The sequence below is a fragment of the Leptonychotes weddellii genome, chromosome 5 (assembly GCF_054177405.1).
Source record: "Leptonychotes weddellii isolate Sample4059 chromosome 5, ASM5417740v2, whole genome shotgun sequence".
NCBI lineage: Eukaryota > Metazoa > Chordata > Mammalia > Carnivora > Phocidae > Leptonychotes > Leptonychotes weddellii.
This window is the reverse complement of record NC_138373.1, coordinates 125639377-125652241: the sequence shown is the minus strand read 5'-3', so window position 1 is coordinate 125652241 and position 12865 is coordinate 125639377.

The window sequence follows — 12865 nt, the reverse complement described above, 5'->3', positions numbered from 1 at the left end:
TATAATGAGTGGCCATTATGCACTATTATGCAGTGCATTATGCAGTGTGAGCACTGAGTAGAATACCAGATGAGACATCGTCTTTGCCCAGTAAGAGTAGAAAACCCAGGATATGTACCACTAGTAATTATAATTCAGCACAGAATGTGATAAGTGCTATCATAAAGGTACAGAGCACAATAGGAAGACAGGAATGAGAATGATTAATTCCAATGCTCGGAGATATTCACTTTTAAATTTCATTTTAAATTTGTGCACGTGTTTATCTCTTGCAAGATGCTTCAACTAAATTGACCTCAGTCAGTTGCAAATAATTGCTATGGGTTTTTATTTTATGTTATCAGACTCTATGCTCTTCATTTGTCATTCCCTCAATTTGTTTAAGTAATGCTTTGCAAAGTACAAAGCCCTGAATGCTGAAGCTTTAAAGATTATTTTTTTAATCTAGTAAATTCCCATAATCTAAAGTACTACTGGACTCAATTTAATTCATCTTATTATCTGAAGAAATGAATGAATCAGGAGATATGAAGCATGACTCCCATAAAGCATAATTCAAGCATCTATCAAATGAAAAATATTGTGGTATTAGCTTCATGAACACTACTACCTGATTGTGTTTCATATAGATGGTCAAAATTATAAATATACGACCGAACCAAAAATGAGGAGGAAATTCCTATGCCAATATTCTCTTTCCCAGTGAATGATAAAATCAGAACCAGAAACTTAGGAATTGTCTTTGAAATCTCCCTATCTTTCCCCTCACCCAAGAGCCAATTCAGCATCAGATCCTATAGATTTTTACCTCCCCGGTACCTTTCAAATGCATACATTTATCTCCATCTCTTGCCATGCTAGTTCAACCTACCACCATATCTCACTGGACAATTGCATTGATATCTGGTCATCCTACATGGACTCTTGCCTCCTGCAAGCCATTCTCCACACTGTGTCAGGAGCGATTCCCATTTGCATGTGTGGTTATTTGGGGGCCCCTGGGTGTCAAAAGCCGAGTGACTCATAGTTTTCACCTCATGGCACAGTATCATCACCAGTCCATACAACATTCCTCTCTTGTTTTATCTGTTACTATTTTCTCCCTCTACCCCCATCACCATTATTTACTTCTCTCATTCTGCATATTCCTATAGGCAGATATACTTGCAAGAAATATGATGTTATTTCAGCATAATGGGGTTTTAAACTGTATAAATGTTACCATGTGAAAGATTATACTCTGTATCTTATTTTTATTCATTCATCACTATGCTCTTAAGATTTCACAATGTCTGCATATATCAAATCACCATGGTGTACTTTTCAAATGTATCAAATTGCCAAATTTTACTATTTGGGGGGTCATTTTTACCTCAATTAAAAAAAATATTTATTTATGACACTGTTTGCTCATCTAATTAAGTACTTCCCCCTGCTGCCTAGTCTTTACTGGATGCATTCACTACATTTTTCTCACTGTGCTATGAACACGAATTCTTATATTCGACCCATATATTTTGAATGCAACTAAGGGTCAGGAAATTTTCTAGGCCATGGAGATAATAAGAGCACATAAAATAGACAAAAATCCATGCCCTTCAGGAATTGATATTCTGCTGGTAGAAACAGATAATAAATAAGATAAATAAGTAAAACATAGATTATGTTGGATGATAATAACTACAGGAGGCAGATAAGCAGGGGAGGATGTGTAAGAAGTGTGCAAGGATAAAGGACAGTCAAGAAAACAGTTTTGGGTTCTGAGAAGGTGATATGTGAATGAAGACCTAGAAGAAGTGAAGGTGTGAACCATATAGGTATTTGGAGGAAGAGTATTCCAGGTACAGAAAGGGCAAATTCAAGTCCTGAGGTGAGAGTGAACTAATGTGTTCAAGAAACAGCAAAGAGGCCCATGGGCTAGAGCAGAATGAACCAGGGAGGAATAGTAGAGGTGTGATTAAAGAAGCAATATGGAATCTCTTCTTCTACAGCTTTGTAGCTCACTTTAAAGAATTCAGCTTTTGTACTAAATTAGATGAGAAACCACTGAAATATTTGAATGGAGGAATAACATGATCAGATATATGTTTCATCAAGATCTGACTACTGTGTTGAGAACAGACCGAAAGGGGCAAGGCAGAAGTGGGGAGACTAGTTAAGTGGTAAGAGGTTATTTGGCTTTTGATATATTTAGAATATAGAGCCAGAATGTTTTAATAAATCATAATAGTTTATGAAATAAAAAGAGTCAAAGGTTTTTGGCTTGAGCAACTGTAATAATGAATTGTCATTACTGAGGGGGGGGAGATCAAAAAAATCCAGTTTTTCCCATGTGCAGTTTGAGATGCTTATTAAACATCTAAGCAGAGTGGTTGATCAGACAGCTGGATTTATGAGTTTATAGTTCAGAGGGAAAAGTCTTGGCTAGAGATATAAATTTGAGAGCCTTCAACATTTGACCAGTGTATTTAAAGCCATGAGATGGAATGAGTTCACTAGGAGAGTAAGAGAAGACATCCAAAAGCTGATGCCTCAGTCACACTAACATTTGTAGATCAGGCAGATGAAGGAAACAAAACAAAACAAAAAAGCTAAAATGTGTCCAGAGGGGCAGTTCTCCCTCTGGTGTAATAAAAGGTTTTCAAAAGGCATGCCTTTTTCGGTCTATGGAAATACAGCTAAGGTCAAAACAAGGACCCAGGTTTGGCATTTGTGGTTTTCGATACCAAGATAAATTATACATAAACACTTAGCTTAAAAAGCTTTTACTTTTTTATTTCCTCTAGAACCTGAAGCTCTAGAAGCTGAAACTTATCTGCAAGTAAGCAAGGTGGGGTGTGGCTGGAGGGCACATGTCTTTCTCACCAGCTTAGCCTTTGCTCCTTGCCAGCAGGTTTATCTCAGGGTCTCATTTGCAGATGTTTTTGCCAAGGGTAGGGGGTACCTAACTGCATGTAACAGTTTGCAGCCAGCTCTGCACACTCTCTAGGATACATGGGTCAATGTGTCTAACGGTTGGCCCAGAAGGCTGTATGCTAATTGGGGAAATCGGCACTCTGGAACTCTGGAAGTGCCTCACATTCTATTGGTTTGCAATGGTATCAATCTCATTCTGATTGGTTAGGCCCAAAGTTATGTAAGTCATTACATCATTGATTATATAATGTTTTTGTAAGTTATGTCGTTCCTTATAAATGCATTCTAGAACTTTTTTTTTTTTTTTACTTTTCAAAATATATTCACATCTTTGAGGTACAGCAGGTCTTTATCTCCTTTGAGTGAGGTGCTCCCTGCTGATCTGAAACGAAGTAAACCTGTTCACAACAAGGAAATGGTCTCAGTGGGAAAGGTTGTTTACCACCCTTAAAGCACAGCAAAACAAGATTTTATTCATTTTTATTAAAATGTAGGATGAGGCATACTTAACAAAAAATTTATTTGAATGCCTGACCATGCTTCTGCTTCAAATTCTTTAAGAGATTCCTATTGTTCTAAGAATGAAGACGAAATTATCTAAAGTGGTCAACTGCACCCTACAAGGTCTGGCCTCAACCCACCGCTCCGGTCTGATCTCAGAATGATCATTCTCATCCACACTGGCCCTTTTTGAGATGCCACCCAGGTCAGTGCAGGGACTTTGTATGCAGTTTCATCTCTTTGGAGCTCTCTTCCCCAGTCCCGCTCCTGGCTACCCTCCATTCACCCAGTTAACTCCCTTAGATCTCACATCATTTACTTCTTCCTCAGGGCAGACTTCTTGACTCTCCAGACTCTGTCTAGGTCCCTATCACTTGTTCTTAAAGCACCGTATGTCTTACCTTTGTAACCACTGAATCATTTGTATTTGTATTTTTATCTATATAATTATTTGATTAATATTTTCCTAATTAAAAAGTAAACTCCACTGCACCCCCAGCAACTACCATAATGTTACATTACAGGGTAGGTTTTCATTAATATTTGTTGAATAAGTCAATAAATAGAAAGCACTTTTGGGGGCACCTGGGTGGCTCAGTGGGTTAAGCAACCACTCAGTTTGGGCTCAGGTCATGATCTCAGGGTCGTGAGATCAAACCTGGCATTGGGCTCCATGCGGAGTCTGCTTGAAATTTTCTCTCCCTCTGCCCCTCCCGCTCCTGTTCTAAATAAATAATAAATAAATAAATAAATAAATAAATAAATAAATAAATAACTAGAATGCACTTGTCATTGGGCTCTAGTGGAACAGGGCAGCTTTCTTAAGGTGCCTATTTGTATTTGTTCGCTTAAAAAGTCCAAGTTGGAAGCAGCAAGTTACAGGTTTCCCCTGGCTATCCAAAAGTCAAGCATTCTTACGAAAGCTTTTATAAGGCGAAATGGCATAAAGTGAAGCGATAATACTAATTTAAATAGGAAAAATTTTAAGCATTCCCAGACCCCAAAATTAACCTCTCTTAGGCTCCTCTGGTACCTTAGGACACATCTTGCTCATGGATGAACAAAATGAATGAAGACAAAGCGCAGATGTTCACAGATGCATCTTGATGCTGCGATGCTGAAGGGCAGGTCCCGGAGAAGGAGCCTGGCGGAGCCGCTCTCGCTGTTCCGGCCCCCACTGCCTCCATAACGGCACACAGCAAAGCAAACACGCCACACTAGTTTTTGCTTTTCTCCTTTTTCCTAGAAGTGAAAATTCTTTTCAAATTTCCTTTGATTAGTGAAAACAGAGACTAATATAGCAAAGTGGTTGTAACACAAACTTTTGAAAAGCGGGGATAGCTGAATATTAAGAAGCGCTGTATGTAATATAGGCATCTTAAATCTACCACCAAACTGGATTTTTTTGCCTTCGTGATGCAGAAGCTAGAATAGTGGGTATTATCATTCATGCTCAGTGATGTTTCAGATAACAAAGATGACCTGTTGTTAGGTCCCAGTGCCTAACATCCATGCATTACCATTGGAAGAACACAGCTTACTATGCAGTAAGCCTGAGTGGAATTTGACTCATTAAGCATCTGTAGTTCTTCTGTTGAATTTGGGGGTTTTTATGGAACACAGCCACAGTGCCTATGGGCATGAGTCATGAGATGCCTACACTGAATATGCTCACATTCAATCAAAGAGAGAATTTTGACAACTCTGTTGATACGTCAATGCTTCCACTAGATATTTTTTAATTGTAATATATATTCTGGGTTGACCAGTATCTAAATTCCTTGATTATTAGTTACATAGTTCTGCTGAGAATTTTGGACTGCCATGCATCTCATGCTGCCAAAGACTTTTTTTTTTAAAGATTTCATTTATTTATTTGACAGAGAGAGACACAGCGAGAGAGGGAACACAAGCGTGGCGGGGGGGGCGTGGAAGAGGGAGAAGCAGGCTTCCCGCAGAGCAGGGAGCCCGATGCGGGACTCGATCCCAGGACTCTGGGATCATGACCTGAGCCAAAGGCAGACGCTTAACGACTGAGCCACCCAGGAGCCCCATCATGCTGCCAAAGACTTATGACATATCTATGCAGAAAGCCCAAAGACAAGACAGTTTCCCAGTGTTGACTCTCCCATCTGGGAGGAAGTGTTGTCTCAGTGCCTGCTGTAACCACCACTCCTGCAATCCATTCTTTTCTTTCTAAGCCTAAACAAAACATGCCACCTTCTAATTGATTTCCTTTCATTTTCCTTGGATCATTTGGCTATGGAGGCAAAAAGGATACAGATGGTTTTCCAAGAGATTTAGAGTTTGATTGTAGGCTTAAATAAGCAGAAAGAAGGGGTTGAGAAATTGTTGAGAGTGTAGTAGAAAATTTCAGGAAGTTCAGAGTGGAAAGAGGAAAAAACAGTGAAGGACCGAAGGTCCAGCCCAACTAAAGAAATCATCCTTTAGAACAAGCTTTGACACCTCCCATAAGCAGGAAGCTTGAGAATTGAGCAGAATCTGTTAAGAAAATTAGAGTTTTGGTTGAGCTTTGCTGTGGAAAATCTTTACTCATTTTTGCTCTTATTCACACCCTTTCATATAATACTGTTTTATTTTCATATAGCACTCATCACTACCTAAAATGTTCTTTCTCTCTCTTTCTTCTTTCTTCCTTCCTTCCTTTTTCTCTCTTTTTCTTTCTTCCTATCTTTCTTTACCACTTTCTTTCTTTCTCTCTCTTTCCAGTTTACTCTGTAAACTCTGGGAGCAGAAAACTTGGCAGTTTTGTACTGTACTGTATTCCTACTGCCTTAAAAAGCATATGGCACTAAGTAGACCCTCAAGAAATCTTTACTAAATGAATTAAATAATGTTTAGAGTCCCAACAAGGAGCATCTGGGTGGCTCAGATGGTTAAGAGTCTGCCTTCAGCTCAGGTCATGATCTCTGGGTCCTGGGTTTGAGTTCCGCATTGGGCTCCCTGCTCAGCCGGGAGTCTGCTTCTCCCTCTCCTTCTGCCTATTCCCCCGGCTCATGCTCTCTCTCTCTCTCAAATGAATAAATAAAATCTTTTTTAAAAAGTCCCAACAAATATTTCTTTCTGTAAAGTCCTTGCTGATTTCTAGAGGTGAAGTAAGTCACTCCTTCTATATTCCTGACACATTTCATCCATCCAGGCATTCATCCATCCAATGATTCATTTCTTCATTCATCCACTCACTCATTTCTTCATTCATGCCATAAACATTCACTGAGTGTGTGCAGTATCCTAAGCACCATGAGAGACACTGAGGCTGTAAGGTTGAATAAAACTCTACCTTCTGTTACACTATGGAGGAGAAAACAGGAAGTCAGTGCTACGATAGAGATGTGCACAGGCCTTTAGGATAGTGCACAAGGAAGAGTTCTTCATCCAGCATTGCAGGGTCAGGAAGGCTTCCTGAACAGGAGATTCTTTAAGCTGAAATCTGAAGAATGAATAGAAGGGAATTGCATTTCAGAAAGAAGAAATGGCCTTTCCAAGGCCAAGTCGAGCATGGTATATGTCAAGAACTACGTTGTTCATCTGACAAATCTCAGCAAGAAGACAATGCCGTGCACACAGTAAGTACTCAATAAATATTTTATCCCAGTGGTTGTATGGCTTCTCCATCGACAAAGAGAACAACTATGGAAATGAGAATATCACCCATAATGAATAAAGTCTAGTGTCTCTGTGTTTTCCTTGATCTGATTTAAGAGCAGCACAATTTCTCTCTCTTGTTATACCAATATGTGGCTGAAATAGCATTCATGCCTTCACGTGTTGTATTTTGTAAGCACCCTAAAGGACAGAATCTCCATCTCCTCTGCTGTGCCATTACTGCACAAGACTTCACATTTTAGTGGAACAGCTCCTCCTGTTGTGGGAGGGAGAAAGACCTGAGGACCAACCACGTCCCACCCTGTATCCTGACCAGTCCAGGTTTGAAAGGAAATCATCATGCACTCTGTCTCAGGAGATGGAAAGCAGGTGCTTAAAATCTATCAAAAAGCTTTTACGACTCTTTGGCAAAAAGGCAAAAACAATGAACTCCATTATCCTTTCAGTATTCTGGGTTTTCCAGTATATTCCATGCTACTTAATACAGAATAACTTTGGAGGATTTCTTGGCAATCATAATTCACGGCTGGCTTCTCTCTGTTCTTTATGATTTCTAACCAACTCCCATCTGTTCTTCAGTTTCAATATGGACTTGTCACAAAAGAGATTCACTGCCCACCTAAGGTTCAAGGGGGTAGCACAGAGCGGCAGAGATGTTTCACATCTCAATCTGTAAGAAGAAGGCAAATGGTAAGACCCAGGGTACCTATGAAGGCTGTTAGAGTCAGAAAATGTGCCAGTTATTATTGAGATAATGAAAACATATATAAAATAGCTTGTTCAAGAATTACCTTACTCTAAAGCAAAACCGAAGAAATCAATATAGAACACGACAGGATCCTAAGGAGAGAGATTACTGCGCGAGGTCAGCTGCCGATCTGCCTAATATTTGGCATTCTGTCTAATGGCCATCTCGTCCCCAAACCTGTCAGCTCCTTTCCGGTGGGTCTATCCCTTTTCTCTCTTCTCCTGATCATTCCTCCCTTTCCCCACCATGCACGTACAAAATTCGTGATTTTAAAACAATTTTATTTCGTTGACATCATTTAAAAACATGACCATTTTACATAAAAATTGAGATGCTTAGTGTCTCTTGGGGGGAAAAAAATGAGCCTGCATTCCTTCTTGGTGATAATTAGCTAGAGCTGACAGTGTAAACGCTCTGGATTCTCTCTTTGCCCCGATCCTCACTAATCCCTTTAATCACACACAGCGTCTTTCACTTGTTTACGTAACCTGTCTCATTTCTAGAGAAGTTTGAATTTCATTTGTCTTATTTTCTCTTTTGGTGCCTGTATCTCTTTTAGGGCGCGTATCACTTACCTTCTGTTCTTTTAATTACCGATATACAAGACCTTCCTCTTCCCCAACTGTTAGCTCTGTAAGAGTTCTGTGCTTCATTTTTGAATGAATGTAAATGAAGACATATAATGGATGTTCAATGAATATTTGATGGAAGGACAATATAATAGATGAGAAAGTGTCACAGAGTAGAGACAGGACTGGTACAAGAGTTAAGACATGTAGCTTTTCTATTAACATACTATGTGACCTTCAGCAAGATATACCTCCATTTTTGAGTTTCAGTTTCCATGTTTCTGAAAATAAGGAAGTTAATTTGGATGATCACAACTGCCTTTTCACTCTAGAATTGTATGATTCCAGAGTTCTCTGAACTGGACTTTCGTCAGTTTCTATAAATGTGCCAGCTGGGTCCCGAAATCCCCACCTTCTTCCCCACTGAATATGATTGGGAAATTATTGCGATTATGGTTTTGCAAAGGCAGGCAAGAGAGCATGTCAAGGAAAATAATACTTGGCACATTGTAAATGGGATTTTAAACCAAATATTTTTAGACTGTGTTTTTTTTCTTTGATGCGTTGTTATCTAAATCCTCCTCACAGGGCTCCCATTTCAGATGTGATTTAGAGTTAATAATATGTTAAGAGTCAAGCAACTCTGTCTCCCCCTTTATGCAACACAAAAGAGGAGAATGCAGGCGTCGGGGAACTTGTGATGAAGAATTTGCCTAGTCATCTGTTCCTTTATATTCCGCAGAGCAGTGAGAGTTCTGTTGCCACTTGAAAGATAAGTAATAATAATTGTCATAAGTTCTTCTTTATTCCCAGCAGGACTGTCAGAATCTGAACATACTTCTTTGCAATATTGCAACTGGGGACACAGGCTCCCTGGTGTGTCTAGGAAGCTCAGGATCATGTCATAGGATATCTTCTTTTTCCCCTGACTTGGCCTCAGACCGGATGTCTTAAGTAAAGGCAGTGATTTGCTTCTTAAAATGTAGCCCCACAAAAATACTAATTATCCATTGTAGAAACATTTAAACATAAATAAAAAAGGAAACATTACAATGAAGTCACCTAAAATACTGCCACGTAGACAGTTAACAATTCCAAATACAAGCACATACAGAGGCACATAATTTTGAAAAGGTTATTTATCATTTTATTCTCTGATATCTTCCCCCTTTCTACCAGCACTCTGCTGTCCTGGGGAGTATCCTGTCTACCTCCCTCATGTGGAATTTTAGTGAGGCAGTAAATCTAAGTGTGAGGAAGAATTATTATTTCCCAACTTTCGTACTTCTGCATGGAGCAGTTTTTCTCAGCCTTGCACTACTATCATCTTGAGCCCAAGAAGTCTCTGTTGTGGGAGCGTTCTTATTCATCATAGGCTCTTTAACAGCATCCCTGGCCTTTGTCCACTAGATGCCGGTAACACCACCCCCGAATTTTGATGACCAAAAATTTCTCCAGCCATTGCCACTGGGACAAAATGGCTCCCAATAAAGAACTAATGACGTAGTATGATGGCCCTCAAATAAAATTCTAGGCCTCTTGTGAGGGAGGAATGCCTTAGCTCTTTAGAGACGCTGAGGGAAGGAACCAAGCATGCGTGGTCCGGCATCTCTGGATTTCCTTTGCAATCTCTTGCCGTTAGCAAATATATTGTGCTCTGCTCTTAGCCTTCTGGTAATATAACCAGGACTTAAGATTTGGATGGTGATTTACTGAACCAACTGTTTTTTGGTTTTTTTTTTCTTTTTTAACTCAGATGGTAGTCAAAACTGTACTATATGACATGCTTTTAAGGTTGTGGAGCTGACTAAATTGGCATGATTTAGGTGAGTGGCTGTAAGACTTGGGATTTTTTGTGTGCAGGCTACATGGTTATTTTGACCTTGACAGGTCATCACAGTGGAAGGTGGCTTTATCCTCAGGCAGTTGACTGTATCTCAGCAAAAATGGGCCATAATGGCCTTGGCAGATGTCTGCTGCATAGACTCTGGAAGACAAGCCGCTGTAGCTTGACTATAAACTCTATTTTGACTTGGCACTGCAAAAGAGACAGAATGTGGATTCGTTCCTTTGAACATTAATAGGGAGAGAAATGTTGGCTGTTTGTGCTGTTTTTCAGCCAGGCTGTCAGGTGGGACTTCACACAGCACATGCTGCCCAGTTCCAAGTGGACTCTGCTAGTGAATTTCAGACTTTAAATTATTAGTGCCCGGCCCGAACAGACGGTGCCGTATCAGCTGCCTGAAATCTCATCCTTCTTTGTGTTGTCTTAAACCTCATTCTTGGTAAAGTAAGAGCTAACATCTTTTGTTCATATTCCTTGTCCACATGTTTGCACGTGCATACCCTCCACCACCGTCACCGCAGGGGCTCACGATGGCTGTGGTTTTGTTCATTACACAAGTTCCGACTGTTCTGACCTCCACATTATAGAGGCCCAAACTGGGATTTTATTCATATTAGTGTGGTCAATTTTAGTTTTCATGATTCATGAAAAAAATAAAATTACGTCATTCCTTCCCATAAAGAGGATATCCCTTCTTCTTTGCTGGAGACAGAGAAAGAACCCAATGAACCTTTTGCAAAGTACAGGTGTACCTGCAACAACATGTTTCCTGGAATCACAGTGCCCAAGAATTGGTTTAAAAAATTAGGCTTCAGACATATTCTCAGAAAGAAGCAAGAGAAGAATAAAAATAAAGCAAGGAAGGCAAATAATTAAACTTGAGGAAGAGAAAGCATTCTTTAATGTTGAGACCATAGAAGATATTCCAGAGGGATATGAAGGGGAAAATGACATTAGATCTTCAAGGTCATAATAAACAGATACAAAAAAAGAAAAGGATGGGGTGCCTGGTGGCTCAGTAGGTTAGGTGGCTGACTCTTGATTCAGCTCAGGTCATGATCTCAGGGTCGTGAGATCGAGCCCTAAATCGGGCTCTGTGCTCAGTTGGGAGTCTGCTTCAGGATTCTCTCTCTCCCTCTGCCCCTCCCCCCACCCCCATCTAAAATAAATATATAAATTTTTTTTTAAAAAGTCTTTAAAAAAAGAAAAGGAAATGTTTCCAGATCTCATTTCTTTTAGAGAGAATATATATACTGAATCATTTCAGTAATTCACAAGGGATAACTAGGGTCCAATAACTTCTAATAGAGGAAGAGATGCAAGATCTTAAAGAGCAGGTTAAAATGACTGCCTCCTAAAGAATAAGTCTTGAGGGGCACCTGGGTGGCTCAGTCGTTAAGCATCTGCCTTCGGCTCAGGTCATGATCCCAGGGTCCTGGGATCGAGCCCCACATCAGGCTCCTCGCTCTGCAGGAGGCCTGCTTCTCCCTCTCCCACTCCCCCTGCTTGTGTTCCCTCTCTCGCTGTATCTATCTCTGTCAAATGAATAAATAAAAAATCTTTAAAAAAAAAAAAAGAATAAGTCTTGAGAAATTACTGACCTTGAACCACACAGTTCAATTAAAACTGCTGCAGAGTCAAAGTCAGCACACTTGGAAAGCCCCCTTGAAGACTAGGACAGCTATATCAAACAGTTTTAATATAGAAAATTTGTACATATTGGAAAAAACCCAGTAAGATCAATATAGAACTCAAGAATTATCTGGTGAGGGCGCCTGGGTGGCTCACCTTGGTTAAGCGACTGCCTTCGGCTCAGGTCATGATCCTGGAGTCCCTGGATCGAGTCCCGCATCGGGCTCCCTGCTCGGCAGGGAGCCTGCTTCTCCCTTTGACCCTCCCCCCTCTCATATGCTCTCTCTCTCTCATTCTCTCTGTTTCAAATAAATAAATAAAATCTTTAAAAAAAAAAAAAAAGAATTATCTGGTGAATGTTCAGGGTGACAGTAATTGTCAACAGGTTTGCAAATACTGCCTGTGTCTTGAAGGAATATGCTCCAGGAACTCTTGACATTTTGAATCCAAGGGAAGGCACAGACAAGATGAGACATACTACTGAAAACTGGGCAGAACCATCATCGAGTCCATGCCTGATCTGAATTTGCCTGATGGAAGAATATCTCCTGGGCAAGATGATCTGACTTGGAAGGAATAAAGAGGTACACAATTTTTTGAGGAACCTCCATACTGTTTTCCAGAGTGGTTGCACCAGCTTGCATTCCCACCAACAGTGTAGGAGGGTTCACCTTTCTCCGCATCCCCGCCAACATCTGTCGTTTGTTGACTTGTTAATTTTAGCCATTCTGACTGGTGTGAGGTGGTATCTCATTGAGGTTTTGATTTGGATTTCCCTGATGCCGAGCGATGTTGAGCACTTTTTCATGTGTCTCTTGGCCATTTGGATGTCTTCTTTGGAAAAATGTCTGTTCATGTCTTCTGCTCATTTCTTGATTGGATCATTTGTTCTTTGGGTGTTGAGTTTGATAAGTTCTTGATAAATTTTGGATGCTAGCCCTTTATCTGATATGTCATTTGCAAATATCTTCTCCCATTCTGTCAGTTGTCTTTTGGTTTTGTTGACTGTTTCTTTTGCTGTGCAAA